The 21388-nt window shown below is 38.9% G+C and overlaps 1 protein-coding gene across 2 annotated transcripts in view; it reads left to right on the top strand.

The window, feature by feature from the left end:
* The window catches only part of HTR1F (5-hydroxytryptamine receptor 1F), a 124346-nt gene that overhangs the window by 47208 nt on the left and 55750 nt on the right, over positions 1-21388 (top strand). For both annotated transcript variants that reach the window (XM_069870007.1, XM_069870014.1), the window contains exon 2: positions 5008-5122. The gene's annotated coding sequence lies outside the window, so the exon portion shown is untranslated. The remainder of the gene's footprint in view (positions 1-5007; positions 5123-21388) is intronic.

Below are 21388 nucleotides of genomic sequence, written 5' to 3'. Positions count from 1 at the left end.
AGAAAGCTATCCAAAGCAGTGAAAAATAACAGAAATGTTTCCCAAGGCCACTTATGCTAGGCCTACAGGCTGTTTACTCACCTTCTGTGAAAAAAAAATTGTAATCAGTACCTTTAGCAGGGCCTGGCTATATCCATCAGCATTTGTATGCTCTGCACAGGATTATTTTTCCAAAAGCTATTCTGACAGCAGCACCTGCATTGGGAAGAAAGGAGTTAAGTAATCTCAGCAGGTTTTGCCATGGTGTCCAGCATCCCAAACTCTAACAGTAAAGATGAACCAACAGAAAAGTTGTCTGTCTCCCAGTCAGTTGCCAAGCCACTAATAAAGTTTACAGCAGGATTTCACCTCTTTTTCCAAAAGCTTTGTCTACATTAAGCCCTGCATCCCCAATAGCCATACAGTGTTACCATTTCAGGAAAATTTGAGCTGTACGATTGCTTTGGTGAAGGAGTATTATATAAGATTAAAATGCTGCCTATTTAAAGATATGCCCTTCTGATATGTAAGATTTTGCTCTGTGGGAGAAACAGCATACTTAGTCTACCTGTTAATGCCAGACGAGAAACAGCATATAAATTTTAAAATCCTAGGCCCTGTCCTCTGACTGTTAATCCCTGCTTTTCCTCACTGGAACTGCTCTGATTGAGTGATTAAAGGACAAAACCAAGTCATTTTAGTAACACAGCTTTCACAAAAAGCTACTGATGTACATCAGTAGATGTACATCAGTACATCAGTACATCAGATGTCATCTTGCAGATGACCAAGAAATGGCATGTTACATAAACAAGTCTATTTAACACAACTAAAATACTTATTTTCCTTTAATTCTGAGAAGACTGAGGCATTTAATTATTTCCTTAGCTAAATCACAGATTGTTTTCCAAATAAGTTTGAAAAAAATGTTTTCCAAAAAAATTCGGCATGGGAAGGACAGAGAGAGATGTGGAACTCTGGTTACAGAGTTTTTCCTGATAGGTTAGACAAGGAGGTAGTTTTACTGCATATTTCCTTATCTTTATTAATTAAAAGTCATCATTTCTCCTTGAAAATGAAGTCCAAGCTCTTTTTCAGTCTTAATCAAGAAATTGTCTTTTTCAGTTTCCTTATCTGTCAAGGTTAGACAGACAAGTCCTGAAAATTGTTACAAAACACCGTGTTTTTTCATTAGATGTCTGAAGATAATTAAATTCCCCCTGGCTCAGTTTTGCCATTTTTTGGAACTGCTGAGTCACTTTTTCGCCTTGTTGCCAGGCCTGAAGAAAGGAGGCTTTGGAAGGAAAGAATCTTTTTTAAATGTAGATGAAGTGGCATGTGTGTTGACTTATTTCCTCTACTTGCGCAATAAACTGAGAAATGGTCTGTACAAAGAAGTGCAAAGCAATTCTGACTACTTGTCCTTGCTTATTGTGTCTTATCTCCTTATACTTCAACCCATCAAATAATGCTAGGGCTGGTACAAAGTGTCCTTCCAAGTATTTCATGGCCCCACATGGGAGCTTTTAGATTCTTTATGATATAACATTTATCTCCATGAGAGAAAGTTCTCTCAGTCATGGTTAATCAATGCCTGGTACCCTAAATTATTATAAATGTCTATCCATTACTTTAATTGGTGTTTCATAATTGATTCAACCTGAAGCAAAAGAGGGGGAAATGCATGCTGACATAATTTAGTTTTGTTGCTACTTAATTTATGTAATTCTTTAAGATTGTTAGTCAAATTGCTGCCTGTTGTTGCAATTAAGTAATAATAATGTTTGCAGATGTTTAGGGCTTGTGTACTTCACCATCGTTCTATCCACACTCATAGGAAGAACTTTTATGGTATATGTGAGAATACAATGACAGTACTCAAAAGTTTACAATCTGATAGATAATCAATGAAAAAATTGTGGAGGAGGAAGATACAATCACACAACTGTAATGTGGCATCTTCTGGATTTTAGAAGTGATTCCTCTCTGAGACTGCTACTTCTCTTGTGCTTTCATGAACAAGCTAACTTTGCATAGTCCTCATAGTAGAAATGGATCTTTACAAACAATGTACAACAAAGACATCAGTCTTTCAGCAGAAAAGTTAGTCTTTCATCATGTTCAACAAAAATCAATTTTCCCTTGCTGTAAGATTAGGACAGATGTGGAAGCCAGGCTAACTTTCTGAAGCCACAGAGGTAGACACAAAGCATCCGTGCAGTCTGAATCAAGACAGACTGGGCAATCTCATCTTTCTGCTTCTCCTGCCCATCAATGCCTTAAATCTTTATCTGCAATTAATGATGACATGTTCTAATCCTCTTCATACAAGCTATCAGAGAATTGTAGCTTCGTATGGGAAATACCAAGGGAAGAAAAATGCAGAACAAAACTCCTTTTTTTACAAAAGCATTCAATAATAAGGAAGGAAGAATTAAAAATAAAAAGTGGATAGACTGCACAGGAAGGTTTGTTTAGAACTCACCATCTTCAGAAAAACAACTGGGCTTTTAATGTGTTGTTCTTCCTTTGTGGGATGGAAATCTTGCTTGAGGATGAAATTTATGCCTGCAAAATTATTAAAAGTATTATCTACTTCCCAGATATGTTAACTCCTTGCCCTTTTTATACAGGAAATAAACTCATCTCAAGATCAGAGCCTGATTTCTGTTTGCCTTTGCAGTAAGGCTGTCATTTGCTTTATGCTACCTCCAGTTCCTGCTGGCTTTTGAGAAAACAAAAATTTGTGTGTGATTCTGGACGTAGGTCTTCTGCACTATAGCAAATGGTTCTGCCAGCTCAACTTTTGAAACAGCTGTCAGGTTCATCTAAAGCTGGGTTGTTTTTTTTCCCCACAATTATCTTAGCACAAGATACCATTTAAAAAGTCTTATTTAGCATCCTCCACACAGTAAGAAAGTCACTTTTAGTCTTGTCATGGAATTATTGCAGGTATTTTTAGCCACAAAAAAAGCTTGCCTTCACATTCCACAATACTTTTTCCATTGTTTTGCACAAAACCAAACCCCTCATAGTATTGATGTCTTTGCTAGAAAAGGAGGGTTGGAATTTAGAGTTTTGCATTTTGATTACCGGCAGACTTCAAACTGATGTAGTAAACACTCAGACTTGAAGTGGGAGAGCTCTAAGGCTTGAGAAGTGCTGGAAGCAACAAAATGCTTCAGAAACAGAGGCAGGTCCAGTATTACTTCTGATGGGCTACTTTCCTAAAGGTAGTCGCTGCCACACATAAACTGAAAATATTGCAATTCTGAGCAGATGTAACACTACTTTATACTGGGTGAAAGCAGGTTTGTTTATGTGTAGAAATATTAAGGCCTGATACGTACAAAACAACCCTGTTCATTGGTTTAAAGCTTGGCTTTTTTTTATTACTCAAAACAGTCTGCAGGATTTCAGGCAATTTCATGGTTTTTTTCCCTTTGCCTGAGGATGTCCTACATTAACAAAAATTACCCTTTTCATCAACTACTTATCAGTAGTTCCAAAAGTTCTTATTTCTGCAGTTCAATAATGTCTTCCTCTCCGTTCTTAGTTCAGAGGAGTCACTATTCTAAAACCAGCCTCGGCTACTGATTGAACATTACTTTTTTTTTTTCCCACATGTTCTTAGAAAGCTAAAAGAAAGCATAATTCCATATAAACTTGATCTGCTGGCTATGCAGGATTCTCCTTGGAGATTTCTGTTTGGTTCCTGTGCGGAACCTCTAGGTTCCGGGTACTTACATTCTAATTAAGCTGAAAATGATGGGAGGTAAAAAGCTACATCCATATCACTATATCATTGACAAGGACTCCCATATCTGTCCTCCCTTCCCATCCAGAGAAAGTCTTTGCAAGTTTGTAGGCAGCTTGCAAACCTGCCTGTGCAGGAATGCCTGGCAGCCCCCCAAGCTAGATAACAAGGTACAAATAGTGGTCTCCCATTTCCTTTCAAAGGACACTCTCTCCACGATGCTAAGTGGGGACAGCTGTACCTGTCCACTACTGAATCATATAGCTGAGCACTTCATCTACCTGTCTTTTAAATATCTCCAGGGATGATGACTCAATCACCTCCCTGGGCAGCCTGTACCAGTGCCTAATAAGCCTTTTGTTGAAGAAGTTTTTCCTATTGTCCAATCTCAACCTCCCCTGGTGCAACTTGAGGCCATTCCCTCTTGTCCTGTCACCTATCACTTGGGTGAAGAGACCAACACTCACCTCTCTACAACCTCCTTTGAGGCAGTTGTAGACAATATTAAGGTCTTTCCTCAGCCTCCTCTTTTCTAGGCTAAACAACCCCAGTTCCCTCAGCTGCTCCTCATAAGACTTGTTCTCCAGCCCCTTCACCAGCTTGTTGCCCTTCTCTGGACATCCTCCAGGACCTCAATGTCTTTCATGTAGTGAGGGGCCCAAAACTGAACTTGGTATTCGAGGTGTGGCCTCACCAGTACTGAGTACAGGGGCAGAATCAATGCCTTGCAGTTCAAAAACCATGTACTCTGGCACATTTATGTCCTAAGCTTAACAGCATGAGGTGATGCTGCAAAATGCCAAGTGCCCTGGGCTGCCAGTGCAGTCAGTAGGAGTTGACCATTAGCACCTCACAAATGCACTGAAGTGCTAATAGCATGAGATGCACTAAAACTATGGCTTTGCTAAACAGCACAGGCTTTCTCTTTCTTTTCCTTTTACTGACCATTTATCTTCAGAGAAGTCCAGGTCAGTTTTTTCAATTTCTTGCATTCTTCAAGTGGAGCCAATTTCTGGACTGTCAAATCCTGCAAGGTTTTTGCTGGTCATTAGTCCGTTATAAAGAATTTCAGACATTACATATTCTTAGGCAAATTCTGTGGGGTTTTCCTGACACTAGCCAATAAGCTTTTAAAGAATCATCCCCAGTTAGCTGAAGTGATCCTGAAAATTACAGTTGAGGCCTTCTGAAAGATTTTTTTCCTTCCCCTGAAGTAGAGATCTTTCATTGTCACCCAGAGTCTATACTGATGACTTTTTGTTTTCTCGCAGGTTTTTGCCAGTATGCAGTGTTGTTAAGGGTGATTTAATTCCTACTGCCAGTCCAATCCCCAGGCTTCCTGGCACAGACGCAGCTTTTCCAAGGCTCTTCCAAACACTGGAAATGGTGAGTTGTTTATTACCCTCATACTTGGGGACTCTACACATGCATTTGTGAGAAGTATACCTAATTTAAAAACAATCTAATTAATTTAGGTGGGTCTTCCATAAGGGCTCTGCAAAGCACATTGAATAGAGAGTTTTGCTGAGCTTTGCAAGACTGACCTTTCTGTATAGTAGTGCAGGAGGAGGGAGAAGCCTGCACTGTAAAAAGCCTAGAGTAATAGAGGAGGCAAACTTAGGCACGTGAGGGTTGACATACAGGGTTATAGCAGGCTTTATCAGGCAATCTTAGCAGACAGAGTGCAATGAAAAGCTGCAGACCTGCCAGGGAAAAGATGTCAAAAAGATAATTGGTTTGAGAAAAGAAAGGCAGGGGCTGATAGAGGGACAACTTAATAAAAGAACATCCAGCACAGTTTATAAAGTTCAGGCACTGCAGGAGAAACTTAATCTGCAGTTCTAGATCTGACTGACCTTCTCTGCAGCCTTGGACGTTTAAACACTCAACATTGACTTCAGCTGAGGGGAAAAAAACAATGGTAGCAATATAACGCTTCATTTCACAGATATATTTTAAAGACTTAACCTTTGTAAGACGTTCTGAAGATTAAAAGAACAGCAGCACTCATTACTTTGCCCAACCAAATTTCCCTGTGCCTAGCTGAACCTAAAATATTTTGAGGTTAGCTCATCAAAAAGATCTTTTCTGAGAAGGCTTTTCTTGCTTTTATGTTGGCCTGTGGCTATTTCATGCTGCTATATGCTTGATTTTATTTCTGGCTTTGCCATGTGCAGTTTTGCAAAGTGACTTTTCCCATAACATGTAAGTGTAGTTTTTTAATAACCACAAAGATGAAATCCCCAAATCCTTGTTTCCCATAGTGATCCAAATACAACAGCTTAATGATAACATTTCATAAAGCACTTACAACTGGCTTGAATACAAAAAATACTTAAAAACAGAAGCATAAAACTTGTATCGGGACTTATATCATTTAAATTGAGACATCTGGATAATAAAGTAACAAGAAGCAAATTAAAACCTCCAGCAGTCAATTGCCTGAGCAAATGCAGATGAAGTATGATTGCTTATAAGCAACCTGAAAATTGCACATGGGATTAGAGAAATGCACCACTGTTCAACATTCAAAGACATTCTTCCTGTAGTATTTCATATATTCTTTTTTTTTTGCTAGAGAAATAAACAGACTCTCCAGGCTGATGTTTTCACATGTTCAGCACTCCTTACCCTTGCTTGTGTCTGCACAAGTTCAGAGTCCTAGGATTTCAGGATTGTGTCCACATGCTTGATGTATGCAAGATCCAGCAAGGTGCTCTTTAAAATTCTTACTTATGCTGAGAGATGCAAACCCAAGATTCCTGCTTGAAATAACAGTACAATTAAAAAGAGTCACTGGTTAACCATAAAACTGACCAAAATAATCTAATTGATTCATGGTAATCTTAAAGAAACAGATTTCAGAAAAAAAAATAGGTCAGAATACAGCTTCAGCATTTACAAGCCTTATCTGCTGCCTTGAAGAACAGGTACAGAAAGACAGACCCTAACTTGTACTTCTAATTTGCATTTTACCTTGGCCAGGAATTCCTCCAGCTGCCAGCTTAGAGGGTGAGTGAACCAGATGCTGGAAGTATGTGCTGAATGGGAGCTCTTCTGATCTGTGAAGTCATCCCAATACTGTCTAATTTAGCTTTTAAAAAGGGGACTAAAGGATGCGTGGTAACTCAGGAGAAATGCATTGTATACCTGTAGCAAGACTCACATAGCAAGGCAGAATAACTGTCAAGTCTTCAGAGAAACAGCAGGGCAGATGATGCTCTTTGTCTCTAACAGCCTGTGAGTTGTGTGCTAGACTGCATGAAGTGCATGCTCTGATCTATACTGGATTCAGCTATGAAAGTTAGCAGTGGCTGAACCAAGTGCAGGTAGGGATTCTGTGCTTCTCAGCAGAGCCGTGCCTGTAATACGGAAAAGCAGGAGTTTTACACTGTATCTGAGAAGTTCAGCAGATTTGAAAGCTTCTTATTGCCCATCTCTTGCCATTTTAAAAGTCTGCGTCTTTTCTCTACTGTAATTTTGGCTATTCATTAATTCTGCTATAATACCTGAGGTGACATTATAGAGAGAAATTACCTTGTGGGAGAAAATGGAAGGGAAGTATAAACAGGGTTTTTTTCTTTTTTTGATGGAAATGGGTTTGCTGGCTGTATGCTAGTTTCCAAAATACAATGGCAGACTGGCAGCTTAAAGAAAACAGGTCCTGACAGCACACGTTAGTTCATTGAACATTTTATAACAGTTTGTGTCATATGAAGCACTCTACCATCTGTGCTCCAACAGCAAAGGGTTGCAATATCCCAGGCAGAACCTTTTTGTCTTTGCAGAACCACAGGAGTCAATGGAGCCACCTATCAGAATTATAAAACTTATCTCTGTCTGGATGTATGCAGAGTGTCAGCTTCTGCTGTAAGCCCTCTCTGTATTCCTGACAAGAGCAGCAGCACAGCTTAGCAGACAGGCAGGGATTCATAGAAGTGTCAGACAGTACTACTGTTATGTTACTACCACTTTTTGTTTAATATTGGGCTGGTTTGCTGAAGAAAGGAATAACATAAGCAAAGGAGGAAAAGGGAATGCAATTGAGAGGCAAGTGTGTGCCTCATTAGCACTCACTATATGAGTATTTTTTATAACGGTGAAGGTAAAAATGTATTAATGAGGAAAACAGCACCTTTTCAAATATTTCTTTTTAAAAAAGGCTTTATAATGACAACTTATTTCTTAGATAAATATAGGTAACATATACATTATCTGCAACTTAATTAGAGAGCTGGAGGGAAATTAGAAAGCCAAGTATCTTGATTATATTAAATTATCTTCTTCGAGTGGTGGTGTTTGTTTTTATTAAATAATTGTATTGGGTTTAGTATCAGAAGAAAGGAAATCATTAATACCAGTAGCTATGTAAGTAAAATAAAAGGTTATTCCTTATAGCACTATCAGACCCAGTTTTAGTGCTAGTAAAATGCAAAAGTAATTGAGTTGCCAAAATTTTCTTGGATTTCTCAGAATTTTAAAAGAGAAACACATCTCTGAAAAGAGGACACAGCCCCTCCCAAAATGCAGTCTCTGTTTTCAGTATTGTTGACTTTGAGGCTCAGTCCTTTTTTCATTATCATCACTGTTTCATGGATTTTTCTTACTTTAATGAATTTCTGTGCTCAAGCACATAGCTATTTTCTTGGCTGTCTTGCTTCATTATTCTGATGGAAGCAGTCTTTTACTTTAAAACATTATTATTAAAAGTAATGCATGGAAAGCTTATCTGAAAGATATATTGTTTTGGCAATAAATGCAAATCAAAATGCAACTGTCTAGATACTTAATTATACATTTTAATGGAAGACTTTGAGTAAAGCTCAGGCACAAGGAAGAAAAGTACTTATCAGCATTTATCATTTAAACTACCAGCATATTTGTAGACTATTCATATATTGCTTGTACCTCAGTAAGGTCAGATCTGAAGCTAGTTCAGGGGACGGCAGTTAGCTTGTGAAATCTCTGTCCTTGGGCGGCAGTATTCCACAAGGACAAGCTATTCTTGCATCTTTTCTCCCATACAATAAGCACGCACAACTTTCAACATTAGGTAGGCTTATATGTATGTTATGCCACTTCCTCTTTTGTAATCCACTTTAATGTTGACCATCTATTTTTCTTTTAATGTAATCCAAACTTTTTTTTCTTTGTGAACTTACAAGGTACTCAGTATCACTTAGGCTAAGGGTGGTTGATCAGAACACATGCTAAATAACGTCTTCACTGGGACACGTCAGGCACTAAGTTGTCCAAATTGTCTTTGGTTTTACTTTTAGTTTTGCATCTTGCAGAGGGGAGTTTCTCAGCTCAATGTAACACAACTGACTAGTTTAGTTTGCCATATAGTGGTTAAAGCATCATGCAGGCTGGTGCTGACCAACAAAATTACATTATATGAGTTTATCTGTACCTCAGCTGATTGCGTGCCATGGATTTTAACCCCCTCATGGCTTCACATAACTCAAACCTTTCTTCAGACCTGGTGTGTTCATTACTGGTCAGTCTCCTGGCAGCCACCTTGATCCAGAGAACCTTCATGGTGTCACACAGTTTGCGGAGTTCTCTGTAAGGCTGAGATACAGAATAATGCATCCTGAATGCTTATGAAGCCAGAAAATCATTTGGGTTCACAGAACCTTCTAAAATATGAAAGATGACTCTCTGGTACCTTCATCATTTCCAAAGTGCCCTATAATGCAGATTTGAAGGGCAAACGTATCAAGCTCACATGTTGTTGCCCATGTAAAGAGAACAAGTATGATCTGAAACCACAAAGTCATGAAATACTTTGCTTCCCTGCACCTCCAGCAAGACAGAGACATAAGCTTGTTTTCTTGCTGTGCAACCAATTCATATCTAATGTTCAGAGGGATTTTTTTTTTAAACTGATCTTGTATTTGGCCACTGTTACGTGCCTGCTGGCCATCTTTGCTTTATAGTAGTCTCAACTGAATGCTAGCTACATAGATGTTCATACAGAAAGTCATCAAATAAATATTAGTGTTTCCTTATGTGTAGATAACTCAACTAAAATGATTTCTGGAGTCTGTAAACAGCAACAATGCTGGTAGATACATGATTTCCTCAGCACACAACCAGACACCACTGCAAATTTTTAGCCACCTGTTCTCTTCTCTGATCTCTGTACCTGCACTGTTCATGACATGTGCACTGGCCTAATCTTTTGCCAATTTAACAAGAAGTCATCACAATAGACAAAAGTTAGGATTTAGAAATTGAAAACTGAAAAGCAGATAGGCCTTGCTTGCAGAAGGGTTTCATTTTGGCATAGTATTTGCTCCCATTAATATAAAATAGGCTGAAGAAGAGGTTTTGTTCAAATATTTAGGACTTCCCCTGACATTCACTCAAATCTGAGAAGCTACATTCAGAAGGACTGATAATTTAAAAATTGTTTTACTTTCATACAATAGAGTTCTTTCAAAAAGTTTTATCAAAATTCCTACCTGTTAAATTTGACTTTGAGGTTATTTTAATTATACTATAACCTTCTAAGTTGAAGTTAACAAAGCCACTGAGATGCTGCACTTCAATCAGAAATTCCAGACAATTGGTATGGAGGCTGAGGCAGAAGAGGAGAACCTATCAGAAGATTGTACTTAATGACATTTCCACAAGGCATCTGAAAAGCTGACCTTTGCCAAGTGCTTCTTTTATCATGTATTGCAAGAAATACGTTACTTCTTTAGGTTACAGCTGCAGTAGACTCTATCAGCTGAAATCATGAAAGTTGAATTCTACTGAAGTCAATGTACTCTAGGGAGGACAATTTCAGCTGCAAATGAATAGGGTTAGGGTCAGTTACACTTGAGTGGAAGGAAGGCAAGTTACTGCTATTTTAGTAAAATACATACATTTATAATAATTGGGATAAAAATTGTTCAGACTTCTTAAATCTGTTTCTAAAATGGTAAATATTATTTGTTTCATAATCATAGAATCATAGAATCACCAGGTTGGAAGAGACCCACCGGATCATCGAGTCCAACCATTCCTATCAAACACTAAACCATGCCCCTTAGCACCTCATCCACCCGTGCCTTAAACACCTCCAGGGAAGGTGACTCAACCACCTCCCTGGGCAGCCTGTTCCAGTGCCCAATGACCCTTTCTGTGAGAAATTTTTTCCTAATGTCCATAAGTTTGTGTTGTGTTTTGAATACAGTGTTGTCATCACTTAAGCATGTTTATTTGAAACATCCTTTGTTATTGCAGTTAAGGTTGGTACAGCAAAGCTCAGCAGATTCCCTATAGAAAGGCTCAGCAGATAAAACCCTCTAATTGGGGATTTTATTCAAGACCTAAGATAGAGTAATAAAGACTTTTTTCTGTTGCATTGCAATTTACTTCAGAGAAGAGACATCTCTTTCCTTTTCTAAAATGCCTCTGATGCTGGATTCTTGGGATACTAAACAGCAGGACAATGCTATATTGGAATCTATTCCTGCTGGCTATCTCAATAACACAGGTTTCCCAGCAGAAAATTGTCATACCACCCTTATTTTTCTCATTCAAAAATTAAACACTCAGTACCTACAAATTTAGGGTAGGATTAATCTGACCAAAGATAGATAACCGCCCCTGAACCAATCACTCCAGGCTTCCTTTTGCAGTAATGGAGAGAAACAGTTCCTCATAAGGTGCAAGTTGTCTGGTCTAAATAGGTCAGCATGATCTCATCCAAATATATACTTCACTCCTTTGCCCATACAGAGTGCCTAAGGTGCCAAAGGGTGCCTGTCTAGAACAGATAAAAGCATCACATTACCTTTACCTCAGGAAGACACCTAAAAGCAGGTGAAATGAATCCCATCAACCATAGCTGGAAAATTTAGAAAACTGGAGAGTTTCATTTCCCTCTATACACAAGGGGTGCATGAAACTTTTTCCCTTAGCAAGAGTGAGTAACACCAGGAGGTACACTGGTTTACCAAAAACATAGCAAAGAAAAAGAAAAAAAAAGGTTTATATTCATAGAGTAAGTCAATATATGCAAATATCTTTTGCAATCTCCCCAGTGCAAGGGAACAGGTAGCATAGTCTGTTCAAGAAAAAATTGTAAACCTTACTTTGTTTACTTTGGTAAGTAGCAATTTTCATGAGATGCATGCTTTGAGAGTCCTTGCTACAGTGTTTTTAAAAAGGTCTCTGTTGTTATAAGGCCCATCTCATGACATCCAAGGGCTATAACCCTTAAAAATCAAAGCCTGTATATAAGTGTTGTCCTGAAAGAGTGTGTTTGTTTTTAATTGAGCCTATCACTAGAAATTTCTCCCCTGGGATCTTTCAGGTCCATGGGAAGACAGATCAGTGTCTGTACAGAGGAAAAATGCAAGGCAACCTATTTAAAATAGTACTTATTCTAAATACAGGATTTCTTGACATGGCTCTAACCTAGAGCAGCTTGCAAATATTAATTTGCTAATAATTAGTTTGACAAAGCAGGATACTTCAGAGTCATACTGCTTACATGCTAGAGATGAAGGAGCACGTAAGAGACTGCCGACAGCCTGAAAATGGGATAAAAATACACTGCCTCACATTTTTCCTATGAGAAAAAGGGAACGTAACACTGGTATTCTTTGCAGAGTTTAGTTGTCAAAAAAACTGTCTGTACTAAGCCTGTAAACATTGTGATTTTTTTTTTTCAGTAACTAATTCAGTTGAGCTTTCACAAAGATGCCAAGGCCATGTGTTTTACCAACAAGGTTATCACATGTCAAATGTCAAGATCATAAAAGGCTGCTAGAATTTCTCAGTAGAGAAAAATATTCATTGACATTTTTCATTGGTAAAATGACTTAAATTTTTATGTCTGCCTCTAGAAAAAAATGGCTCCTGGAAAATTTTCTAACATGTTTTTCTTGAAAATATTGTTTTCATACTTTTGCTACTCTTAAAAAAAAAAAAATAACTCAAAGCAGACTGAAAACATCAACCAGTTGGTTAAGGCTAGCTTAAAGAGTAGAGAACAGTAGAGAAAACAGCCTTGAAAAAAAAGGGCTTTGGAATGGAAAATTTCAGATAGTTTCAGATTTCTGTCTGTCCATGCACCAATCTGGAAATGCAGATTTAATTCTGTAGTCATTAAGAGCAAAAAGGTACTTGCTATTTACCTGACCAGACAAAGAAATGGCCAGTTGTGTGATGTTAGTTAGAAAAGTGTATAGTATTTCCTTCACTTTAGACAAAGACCTGTATTAGAATTACAAATACATATACTGCTGAGCTGCACATACAGACACATTATCTGTTTATCTATATCTAACACACCAGCAGCAGGATGGAAAAAAAATATCAGAATTGCCTACTTAAAACAGAATTAATATTATTATGACAAGTTGCATCACTAAGCAGTTTACATTTTGTTACTCTACCTTACATAGACAACTGAAAAATACAAAAATGCTACATTTGGATAGGAGGAGACACTAAACCCATATTTGAACTTCATGTCTTCAGTCATTCAAGTCACTGTCTCTATAAAAGTATTTCTAGAGTTTAGTAACTAGCAGCTGTTTCACTGATCCACTACATAAAATAAGGAAGCAACTGAGAAACCTGGTGTGGATTCAGGTAGGTACTTAAAATAACAGAAACTTACCATCTGGCAACAATGTTAACAGCTAGATGCCAAGATACTGCTCAGAAACATAGATTTTGAACTGACCCATAAGAAAGGGCAAGACTTGACAGTTCTGTTCTTACTCCCAAGCATTGAGATGCCGATGTTCCTTGACTTTGTTCTTGTCTTCTTCCGTTGGTGCTTTTCAGACATACAACAAAAGCCCCAATGCTTGATACCTGCAATCAGTGTTTCCAAACACTGATTTTTCGGCACTGGTGAGACCGCTCCTCGAGTACTGTGTTCAGTTCTGGGCCCCTCACCACACGAAGGATGTTGAGGCTCTGGAACGAGTCTAGAGAAGAGCAACAAAGCTAGTGAGGGGGCTGGAGAACAGGTCTTGTGAGGAGCGGCTGAAGGAGCTTGGGTTGTTTAGCCTGGAGAAGAGGAGGCTGAGGGGAGACCTTATTGCTTTCTACAACTACCTGAAAGGAGGTTGTGGAGAGGAGAGAGCTGGACTCTTCTCTCAAGTGACTGGTGATAGGACACCTTGAATGACTTCAGGCTCCTCTAGGGAAGGTTTGGGCTGGACATTGGAAAAAGGTTTTTCACGGAAAGGGTCATTGGGCACTGGAACAGGCTGCCCAGGGAGGTGGTTGATTCACCATCCCTGGAGGTGTTTAAGGCACGGGTGGACGAGGTGCTAAGGGGCATGGTTTAGTGTTTGATAGGAACGGTTGGACTCAATGATCCGGTGGTTTCTCTATGATTCAAATGATAAAACAGTTGTGTTACTTGGTGGCTACAGCTATATGTTGTATATAGGATTGGACACCCAGCATGCCTCTGTAACTCAATGATTGTAACCAGCAGCTTAGTTAATTGCTGCACTGCAAAGGCCATGACTGTATCTGAGGAACAAAAGCATGAATGTGAAGGTCAATCCACTAACATCACATAGAATTATCCTAGAGTGGTTATTTGTTCATAACTGTGTTATTGTAGTTGAATCTAGAAACCCATCTTCTACTGAACAAACATACAGTTGTAAATAGCTCTTTACCAAAAGCCCTTTTGGTAAAGAGCTTTCAGCATAAATAGGCAAAATGAAGGCCTGGGAAAAATTGGTTTTGAAAATTGTTTCAGTGCTGCTTAGCTAGACTAGTTGTAACATTTTAACTAAAGTTCTTCAGACCCTGAAGTTATGCCAGGCAATTGAAGTCCTCATTTGTAGGAAATTAATAGTTTGCATCTGCCTTTCATCAAATGCACCTTGTAAACTTGCATCCCTGGAAATATTTCCACAAGCAACTGTTTTATCCTTTACTTAGCATGGATATCTTCCTGTAATCAGCTGTCCTAGAGTCATATATAATGACTTGAAATTAGTTAAGGAGTGTGGCATCAAACCCTTTGAAAACAGCACAATTATGAAAAACCGCACCGCAGTCTGAATAGCAAATGGGCCAGCACAGCCCTCTTTGATGACAGCAAGCTATGATTTCAGCCTGCGTTTGCACTAAACTGCAGTACCAGACAATGTCAGTGGTTACGGGTATGATAAACACAATTCAAACAGCACATGCAAAATCCCCATCCCTGTTTGAAACGTTTCTCTTTTTTGAGACTTTTTAGATCCCTGAGCACTAGAGTGGGATTTCAGTTCCCAGAGTGATACCTGATTTTTAGCCTTTCCAGCTTTCCCCTGTCCTTCCACTGTAGTAGTTCCAGAGGATTTTTCCAATTGCAATAACAGGCTGACCAAAGGTACACGGGATGCATAGGAAAGGTGGAGTTCTTTCTCACGTTATCTTATACATTTTAGCGGTAGAAAGAACCAGTGGCAAAGTTTAGCAGTTTATCCTACAGAAGGGAAAATCGCAATTCTGTGGAAAACAGGGAAGTCTCCATCTTTGAGAGATTATCTTAGGATCTAACTGTAAAAACCTAAAGCATACAGAAGAAAACACAAGGAAATCAAGCTGACTGGAGCCTTTTCTTACTGTGAAGGACTGGGCTAACTTGCTGACTTGTATCTCTTATTCAGTTATTCACTCTTGAGATGCACACACAAAATGACTTGTGTTAAGTGACAGCTTTTATACATCCATGTGGTATGAGCTCTTGTACAGCAGAGCACTCATTTTCTCTCAACTGTAAAAAGGCAAACCTTAAAGCAAGTGAAACAAATGATGATGCTGATGGATGGAAATGATTGAGGCATCTGCCTAACCACAGCACAGAAAGCGTCACTAAAAGGGAAGCTGCTGCTTTTGTGACAGGTAGGTGATTACAACTTGTAGGGGAAACTTTTCTGTTCTCAACTGTAACTATGCTTTTCATTTCCATAATTAAGACAATGCTACTGGATTCAGTCTTTCACCATCCAGAGCTGCAGCATTTGTTTGTTGTAGAACAAATCAACAAGAGAAATGAAAACTTTTCATCCTGGTCCTCCAGGGCTTAGAAGCATTCTCTGAGTCAATTAACCATCTGGCAAATGCTTTCTAGTTTGAATACAAGGATCTCAAGACACTGAACAAAACATTGTTCCTGTTAAGTCCTTTACATTTGACAACTGTAAACCAACAGAAATAAGGTCTTCCATGTTGCTACATGGTTCCATTCAGTGAGACATATAAAACTGGTGGCACTGGGTCAGACCTTTGTGACAGCCTCTAAACATGGTCCCATCAAGGCAGTCCTACTCAAATTGGCTCAAATGTTCCTGAGACAGAAGTTCCACATAGAGTCATCATGTTCAATAACAGTGTTGGATCTCAAATTTACCACCACTCGTTTGCAATCTGGTTTTACTGTTGACTGCTTCATCATCCTGTGGCAAGGAGTGCTGCAGTTTTAATAACTTAATAGCCATTCTCTCATGAATTCTGTAATAGGACATTTCCTTTGTTATTAAAAACATGTTGGCAGGTACGTCTACTACTTCCAGTGGAATTTCTCTGTAATTTATCATGCATAGCTAAAGGGTGAATTTGTTACTGAGGGCCTAATAAACTGAATATGCACTTTATTGACTGGAAAAACTAGAGAGGATTTTTCTTGCACATTTCATCTCTAAACAATTCTAAATTGAATTATTTACCTTCAAATGATTGCTTCAGTAGTAGAAATTAAAACTAATAAAGTTTACCTAAGCTTAGGATTCCTCTCCTCTGTGATAAACATCTGGGAACAGCCAATATGGTTACAGCCCTGAAAATAGTATATGAAATATGTTTTTTTTAAATTTTAAATAAGTCTGTCACAACCTTATGGATTTTACATAATGTGACTTGAATTTTGAAAATGCTTGCTTGGACTACCTTTACACAGGCATTTTAACACTGAAAAAAATCACCCCTATTTAGTTATATTTTAAAAATAACAAAAAAGGAGCTTTCTTAAGAAAGCTTTTAGAATGTCTAGGACCCAATCTGAAGATCAGCACTTATATGAATTTTTTATTTGCTTCAAAACAATTTTTCAGAAGTAATGGAACAGAAACAAATGAAAGCATCCCTTCAGATTTCACTCAGGGAAATCATCCACTCATTCTTTTATAGGTCTTAGACTCCAACATTTTGACAGCTAAAATTAGCTTTGCATTAATGAAAAGATAATGCACCCTCCTTATTATATTCAGAGGTAATACAGTAAACACTAATTAGTTTTAACACATTTACAGCAGATGCATTTCATAGTTAGTTTTTGTCCATGCATGGTGTCAAGCTGTCCATTAGGCTTCACTATTTCCCAATTTCATTTAAAACTGATATTTGTCAGCTCTAGTTGTTTGGGGTTTTTTTTTAAAAAAAAAGTATATGCACCAGGGGAGGTTTAAATTTGATAATAGAAAAAATTTCTTCACTGAAAGGTTTGTCAAGAATTGGAAGAGGCCTCCCAGGGAAGTGGTTGAGTCACCATCCCTGGAGGTATTTAAGAGATGTGTAGATGTGGTGCATAGGGACATGGCTTAGAGATGAAATTGGCAGTGTTAGGTTTATGGTTGGACTTGATGATCTTGAAGGTCTTTTCCACCATAAATGATTCTATGATTCTATACACATTTATACAAATATTACATTAAATAACTACAATTTAAAAATAAATATCCTCTTTACCTCCTGCTAAGCTGCTAGACAGCTTGCTTATATAGGAAAACAAAACATACTATGTCAGATTAAACCTGCTCTGTATTTCCAGGGATTGTAATGTTCTTCATATAATAGCAGAAAAGTATACAGGAAGTGCCATAAAATGTGGATTTTCAGGACTGCAATATGCAGGTTGATAGGATAAAAAATCAGCTATGTAATATGGCTGATAGTGATGAAAGCAGTGTGGATCTCTCAGAATCATAGAATTGCGTAGTTGCAAAAGACCTTTGAGATCACTGAGTCCAACTGTACCTGTACCCTATTAAACCATATCCTTAAGCATTTCATCTACCCATCTTTTAAATACCTTCAGTGATGGTGCCTCAACCACCTCACTGGGCAGCCTCTGCCAGTGCCGGAGAACCCTTTCAGTGAAGAAATTTTCCTAATGTCTAACCTGAACCTCCCCTGGGGCAGCTTGAAGCCATTGCCTCTCATCCTCTTGCCTGCCACTTGGAAAAGGAGACCAACACCCACCTTGCTATAACATCCTTTCAGATGGCTGTAGACAGTGATAAGGTCTCCCTTCAGCCTCCTTTTCTCCAGGCTAAACAACCGCAGTTCCCTCATCCGCTCCTCATAAGACTTGTTCTCCAGCCCTTTCACCAGCTTCATTCCCCTCCTCTGGACATGCACCAGCACCTCAATGTCTTTATTGTAGTGAGGGGCTCAAAACTGAACACAGGATTTGAGGTGTGGCCTCACCAATGCCAAGTATGGGGGGACAACCACTACCTTGGACCAGCTGGTCACACCGTTTCTGATACAAGCCAAGATGCCATTGGCCTTCTTACCCACCTGGGCACACTGCTGGCTCATATTCAGCTGGCAGTCAACCAACACCCCCAGGTCCTTCTCTACCAGGCAGCTTTCCAGCCACTCTTCCCCCAAGCCTGTAGTGCTGCATGGGGTTGTTGTATCCCAAGTGCAGGACTCAGCACTTTACCTTGTTCAACCCCATATTGTTGGTTTCAGCCCCTCAGTCCAGCCTGTTCAGCTCCCTCTGTAAGAGCCTCCCTGCCCTCAAATAGATCAACAGTTCCTCCCAGCTTAGTGTCACCCACAAACTTATTATCGTATGCCTTATATGTAAGGTGGATGTTTTGGGCTTTGGTAGCTTTTTTTTTTAAGCAATCCTGCTCCTTTTCACTGCTGGGAAGACAACTTTGTCAGTGCAGAAATTCTTAAGCCCCTGCCACGTCACACAGCCCACTTGTCCAACACCCCATACTATCCAGTCTATTCCAGAAGCTCAGATGTATTTCTGAACTAAACCTTGAGAGTTAAATTGTAGTTTATGGAAACAATCTATGGTGATTTAAGAGGCAGCATCTGTGTGTATTAAAACAGCTCTTGACCAGATAGAGTTTTATCCAGTTCAGACAGGAATGCCTTGAAAGCATTACCAAGGATAAGTGGTAAATATTTGAATTAGTAGTACACTACGTCTGCCTCTGGGATGAAACACAAAGCTTCTCAGGGAGTCTGCAGTGCTGTAAAGTACAGTCATAGTGTTTGGTATTTTATTATGCTGCAAGAATCCACAATTTACTTAGACATTAGGTTATTGTTCTGATCCTCTTTCCACAGTAGCAGTGGTGTCTTGCCAGCCCTGGTGTAGCCAAAGGTGTTATTATTCCCATTCTCTTTAATTCCCCTCTCTGACCTATATTCACTTATCTGCGTGTTAGTCTTTCACTTAAAAATAGATTTGAAATGTTACTGTGTGACTTCAAACTTATGCTAATAGATAACACCACCCACTCCTACTAAAGAGAAATACTATTTTTCATCATCTTACAAGTTTAGAGCCATAATTAAGATAAATTTGAAACACACTTCAAACATCTCAGTCCAAATGCATGCACATTTCAGAAGTGCTCTTACTAATATCTTTTTAGTAATTATTTTCTTACTTCTTACAGATATAGAGGTGCTTTTTAAAGAACGGTGTCACAAAGTTAATCTCATCCTTGAATTGAAATTCTGGTTTTCATTTGCACCAGTGACAATTTTGACCTTGCTTGCCCTGTGGGTTACTACTTAAAGAAACCAAACATACCTGTAAGAGTGTAAGAGTGGGGGTGCCAAAGCAATGTTCAGCAGCATGTAAGAAGACAAAGGGATAGGAAGAGTAGTGCTTCAGCTAAAAATCGCCAGCAGAGCCTGATGTGCAATTTAACATGGAGGCTACTTAAGGGAAAGCAAGAATTCCCATTCTAGTTTAAGATATTACTAGCAGAGGTACAAAACATTTGCCCCACAGAATGAGTAGACACCTAGAATCTTAAAGACCTTAAAGATTACAATTGTAGAATGGGAACCTGAAGTTACATAGAAATTATCTCTGTGCAACACACCAGCAAACAAAACCTCACCACCAGGCCAGCTGTAGATGGTCTTGTATGCATGCTGCTCATCCTCTGGAGCAAACAAATAATTTGACAATAACTAAAGAAATTTGTGAAAAGAAATCCATGGAAAATTGCTGCATGGCCAGAGTGTTCCTGAAGTTCAGGAGAAAATGTTGAATACTGGGAAGATTCCTGAGGGAAGTGCTATGTGCACTTCATTCAGACACTTTTCCATAGGCATATACTTGGGACACTTTTCTGCCCCTTACTTCTTATCACCTCTTTATTTGGCTGAGCTGAGAACAGCTATGGTAGCTATAGTGACAATTTCTTAAAGGACAATAGCCGGAATGAGATGATGTTGTAGGATGGCACAGTTAATCATGTCAACTCATTTTACTCATAGTTTCACGGTCAGCACAAGAGCTGAAGTCAACAAGCTGTCTGAGTTTGAGCCACAGGCTGATCTCCTGCGTGCTTCCAATCAACTCCCTGAATTAACAGTGCTCCTTCCTACTTGACCACTGACATCACTATGAACGGTGCCAGACTTGGCAGCTGTAGGGTCAGTTTCTTTGCCCATTTTTATAGTGGGAAATACTGGAGCCATGACCCAGGGCAAGAGCAGCCTTTAGTTTGAGCCTAATAATGACCACTCTGATGTTTTGCCCTGGGCTAGTAGCCTTTGTGGCACTAGGGCACAGTTGTTATGTAGTATTGTTATCACATGTCTTTTTCAGGGAAAAACTAAGAACATGAAAAGCTGTGTCCTAGCCTACCAGAGTAATGTTTTTATACCACGATATTTGTATTACACAACTGTGCTATGGCACGAGGGCATAAGAATTTGAAGATACAAAGGCTGCAAGAGCAGGAGAGGAATGCGCATGGTGCTGCCTTGTATCATTGTTACTGGTTTGCAGCAAGCTCGGGAATAAAACCCTGCAGGCTTTGGTATTCGAGTTTGTCCTGTTAGAATTTGACTTGTTCTGGAAGGGAAGCAATTTTAGTACATGCATAGTCTTGATAGCTAGAGGATCAAAGCCCTGGAGTAAAATAGGAGGCAAAAAGACAATGTAGTTACAGTGCAAGGCAGGCATATCCTGAAAAAGGGAAAGGGGGAAGAGAGATTGAGCAAAACCATGCCAGGAGAGGGTTCATGAGACATAGAAGTTCACAATTTCCCAATGTTTTTATTTGGTCTCCTACACACAGGAGAGCTACAGAAGCTGCTTTTATACATTAGACATTCAGATCAGAACTTAGGAAAGGCACTAGAGATGCAACGCTTAAAGTAAGTTTGCTCTTCTGCATCTGATAGCTAATAGCAACAAAGGCAAACAGCATTTCATCAGGTCTGTTGGTAAGACAGTTAGAAAGGACAATTGCATATCTCAGATAATTTTCAATATTATTTAAAAATACTAGCCTGCTAGTTAAATAAGAATAGTAGATATCTTTTCTGAATCAAACTCTTTCTTTCCTGGATCCTAAATAAGACAGCAGTAATGTCATAAAATGGGCTATTAATATTTGTACAGGTAAATGA

This window comes from Phaenicophaeus curvirostris, chromosome 1 (assembly GCF_032191515.1).
Source record: "Phaenicophaeus curvirostris isolate KB17595 chromosome 1, BPBGC_Pcur_1.0, whole genome shotgun sequence".
Lineage (NCBI taxonomy): Eukaryota > Metazoa > Chordata > Aves > Cuculiformes > Cuculidae > Phaenicophaeus > Phaenicophaeus curvirostris.
Note: the sequence above shows the minus strand (reverse complement) of the source record. Positions and strands in the feature narration are given on the sequence as shown.